Source organism: Elephas maximus, chromosome 25 (assembly GCF_024166365.1).
Source record: "Elephas maximus indicus isolate mEleMax1 chromosome 25, mEleMax1 primary haplotype, whole genome shotgun sequence".
In the NCBI taxonomy this organism is placed as follows: Eukaryota; Metazoa; Chordata; class Mammalia; order Proboscidea; family Elephantidae; genus Elephas; species Elephas maximus.
The window spans coordinates 45634658-45639416 of record NC_064843.1 but is presented as its reverse complement, the minus strand read 5'-3'; the positions used below and the strand labels follow the sequence as shown (position 1 = coordinate 45639416).

General features: G+C 39.9%; 1 non-coding gene across 1 annotated transcript; it reads right to left on the bottom strand.

The window, feature by feature from the left end:
* Positions 1 to 751: 751 nt before the first annotated feature.
* LOC126067862 (U6 spliceosomal RNA) lies at positions 752 to 860 on the bottom strand. The gene has a single exon (XR_007515476.1). It is a non-coding gene; the product is annotated as a U6 spliceosomal RNA (small nuclear RNA).
* Between the last annotated feature and the right edge of the window lie 3899 nt (positions 861 to 4759).

Below are 4759 nucleotides of genomic sequence, written 5' to 3'. Positions count from 1 at the left end.
CGTTAGCAAATCTTGGAGAAGAATTTAAGCTGCCTCAAATTTTTTTTTCCCCACATTAAAAAAAAAAAAAAAGTGTTAGCTCTTTTTCAGTGAATAAGGTAAGGTTAATCTTGATACATTGCCAGGCACTGTGGAAATATACGAAAATTTTCTGATTGAAAAATATTAATAACAATAATGATAATAATTACTAGACTCCCAACAGCCCCTCCTCTCCCCAAATCTCCATTCAAAGAAATCCAGTAGTCTATAATTTCAAGTAAACAATACTGGTAGGTGCACAAATGACATTTACCTAAGAAGCATTGCTGGGCTACTGTAACGATGTATTAAATTAATAGAGGAATATTTTCAGCCAAGATTTTCAACCTGAGTTATGTAAGAAAATATTTGCAAAATAAAAATATGCTATTAGGGTAATATAGGAGGACCCCTGAGAGCTCGGCTGCAAACCAAAAAGTCAGAGGTTTGAACGCACCTGGTGACCCCTGGGGAGAAAAGACCTGGAGCTCTGCTCCCATAAAGAGTACAGCCTAGGAAACCCTATGAGGCAGTTTGATTCTGTCACATAAGGTCACTAGGAGTTGAAAATTGACAGCACCTAACAACAGGGCCATAGTACCATTTTTACTTTATTTGAAAGTGCTGGTTTTCAAAAAATTACTTAGTATCCAGGTATCAAACAGCATCATGAAATCTTAAAACTTTAAAGAAAATTATAGTTCATAAAAATCTTACTCCCTCTTTTTTTTAAAATATGAAATGCATCATGACTTTGTGTGTGTCACCCTTGCATAGTGGCCATGTTAATCTTCTCTGTGTCATTCCAATTTTAGTACATGTGCTGCCGAAGCAAGCACTTAACACCCTCATTTCAAAGAACAGGAAATTTAGGGACACCTGCTTTGGGCCACACCACTGGTTACTGACCTGTCTTGAAGCACTACATAAACTACTGCTTGGAAGCAATATTGCATGGAAATTCAAGCATCAGGCTGATAAAACCACGTAGCCTGTAAGGTCCCTTCAAAACTTGAGCTTCTCCTTTTCTCCAAACCTGTGCCCCCTGACTCTATTTCAATGCTTCCTCCACAAATCTAAACCTTACTCTCTCTCCTGTGTCTTTAGTTCATATTTGTCCTTTTCAGCTACAGAACAAGGTCATTCTATACAATTAGAGCTGAAGTTTCACTGTGGAAAGCCACTGCTGGGGCAAAAATATGTGTCTGTAGGCTGAGATTGGCATTGACTTTCAAATACCAGATAGAGGGTTGACTTGTCTTACCCAAATGGAATTTCTAAGCTTAGAATCTATTTGAAAATTTTGAGCCTTGACTCTAAGGTTTTCAAAATGCCCATTTTGTTACCTAAAGCAGGCAATGAGCACATTTTCCAAAACAGATGGAGACATGATTTGTATTTTATATGAAGTACATAAAGGCTCATGTTCTAGACCTTGCAACAACTTCACTAGAAAATTATTTTGGAACTTATGTATGGCTAATTCCTCATTATGATGCTCCCTCGCTTCATATGGAGACAGGATTTAATCGTTAATAATGCAGGCTCCCCCCACGTGTCTGTCAGTTTGTTGTACTGTGGAGGATTGTGTGTTGCTCTGATGCTAAAAGCTATGTCACCGGTATTCAGGTACCAGCAAGGTCACCCATGGAGGACAGGTTTCAGCTGAGATTCCAGACTAAGACAGACTAGGAAGAAGGACTCGGCAGTCTACTTCTGAAAAACATCAGCCAGTGAAAACCTTATGAATAGCAGCGGAACATTGTCTGATATAGTGCTGGAAGATGAGCCCCTCAGGTTGGAAGACACTCAAAAGATGACTGGGGAAGAGCTGCCTCCTCAAACTAGAGTTGACCTTAATGATGTGGATGGAGTAAAGCTTTCGGGACCTTCATTTGCTGATGTGGCATGACTCAAAATGAGAAGAAAGAGCTGCAAACATCCATTAATAATTGGAACCTGGAATGTAAGAAGTATGAATCTAGGAAAATTGGAAATTGTCAACAAGAAATGGAATGCATAAACATCGATATCCTAGGCATTAATGAGCTGAAATGGACTGGTATTGGCCATTCTGAATCGGACAATCATATAGTCTACTATGCTGGGAATGACAACGCTAAGAGGAAGGGTATTGCATTCATCATCAAAAAGAACATTCCAAGACCTATCTTGAAGTACAATGCTGTCAGTGATAGCATAATATCCATACGCCTACAAGGAAGACTAGTTAATACGACTATTATTCAAATTTACTCACCAACCACTACAGCCAAAGATGAAGAAATAGAAGAATTTTATCAGCTGCTACAGCCTGAATTGATCAAACATGCAATCAAGATGCATTGATAATTACTGCCGATTGGGATGCAAAAGTTGGAAACAAAGAAGAAGGATCAGTAGTTGGAAAATACGGCCTTGGTGATAGAAACAATGCCAGAGATCAAATGATACAATTTTGCAAGACCAACGACTTCTTCATGGTGAATACCTTCTTTCACCAACATAAATGGTGACTATACACATGGACCTAGCCAGATGGAACACACAGAAATCAAATTGACTACATCTGTGGAAAAAGACGATGGAAAAGCTCAATATCATCAGTCAGAACAAGGCCAGGGGCCGACTGTGGAACAGACCATCAATTGCTTATATGCAAGTTCAAGTTGAAACTGAAGAAAATCAGAGCAAGTCCACGAGAGCCAAAATATGACCTTGAGTATATCCCACCTGAATTTAGAGAACATCTCAAGAATAGATTTGACGCATTGAACACTAATGACTGAAGACCAGACAAGTTGTGGAATGACATCATAACATCATCCATGAAGAAAGCAAGAGGTCACTGAAAAGACAGGAAAGAAAGAAAAGACCAAGATGGATGGCAGAGGAGACTCTGAAACTTGCTCTTGAGCATCGAGCAGCTAAAGCAAAAGGAAGAATTGATGAAGTAAAAGAACTGAACAGAAGATTTCAAAGGGCCTCTCGAGAATACAAAGTAAAGTATTATAATGACATGCAAAGAGCTAGAGATGGAAAACCAAAAGGGAAGAACACGGTCAGTGTTTCTCAAGCTGAAAGAACTGAAGAAAAAATTCAAGCTTCGAGTTGCGATAGTGAAGGATTCCATGGGGAAAATATTAAATGACGCAGGAAGCATCAAAAGAAGATGGAAGAAATACACAGAGTTATTATACCAAAAAGAATTAGTCGATATTCAACCATTTCAAGAGGTGGCATATGATCAGGAACCAATGGTACTGAATGAAGAAGTCCAAGCTGCTCTGAAGGCATTGGCGAAAAACAAGGCTCCAGGAATAGATGGGGTAGCAATTGAGATGTTTCAACAAACAGATGCAACGCTGGAGGTACTTACTTGTCTGTGCCAAGAAATATGGAAGACAGCTTCCTGGCCAACTGACTAGAAGAGATACATATTTATGCCTATCCCCAAGAAAGGCAATCCAACCTAATGTGGAAATTATAGAACAATATCATTAATATCACACGCAAGCAAAATTTTGCTGAAGATCATTCGAAAACAGGTGCAGCAGTATATTGACAGCTAACTACCAGAAATTCAGGCTGGTTTCAGAAGAGGACATGAAACCAGGGATATTACTGCTGATGTCAGATGGATCCTGGCTGAAATCAGAGAATACCAGAAGTATGTTTACCTGTGTTTTATTGACTATGCAAGAGCATTCGATCATAACAAACTATGGATAACACTGCGAAGAATGGGAATTCCAGAACACTTAATTGTGCTCATGAAGAACCTTTACATAGATCAAGAGGCAGTTGTTCGGACAGAACAAGTGGATACTAACTGGTTTAAAGTCAGGAAAGGTGTGGGTCAGGGTTGTATTTTTTCACCATACCAATTTAATCTGTATGCTGAACAAATAATCCGAGAAGCTGGACCGTGTGAAGAAGAACAGGGCATCAGGATTAAAGGAAGACTCATTAACAACCCGCGTTATGCAGATGACACAACCTTGCTTACTGAAAGTGAAGAGGACTTGAAGCACTTACTAATGAAGATCAAAGACCACAGCCTTCAGTATGGATTACATCTCAACATAAAGAAAACAAAAATCCTCACAACTGGACCAATGAGCAACATCATGATAAACGGAGAAAAGACTGAAGTTGTCAAGGATTTCATTTTACTTGGATCCACAATCAACAGCCATGGAAACAGCAGTCAAGAAATCAAAAGACGCATTGCATTGGGTAAATCTGCTGCAAAGGACCTCTTTGAAGTGTTGAAGAACAAAGATGTCACCCTGAAGACTAAGGTGTGCCTGACCCAAGCCATGGTATTTTCAGTCACATCATAAACATGTGAAAGCTGGACGATGAATAAGGAAGACAGAAGAAGAATTGACGCCTTTGAATTGTGTCAGCGAAGAATATTGAATATACCATGGACTGCCAAAAGAACGAACAAATCTGTCTTGGAGGAAGTGCAGCCAGAATGCTCCTTAGAGGCAAGGATGGCAAGACTGCATCTTACATACTTTGGACATGTTGTCAGGAGGGATCAGTCCCTGGAGAAGGACATCATGCTTGGCAGAGTACAGGGTCAGCGGAAAAGAGGGAGACCCTCAACGACGTGGATTGACACAGTGGCTGCAACAATGAGCTCGAGCATAACGATTGTTAGGATGGCACACGACCGGGCAGTGTTTCGTTCTGTTGTGCATAGGGTTGCTATGCGTTGGAACCAACT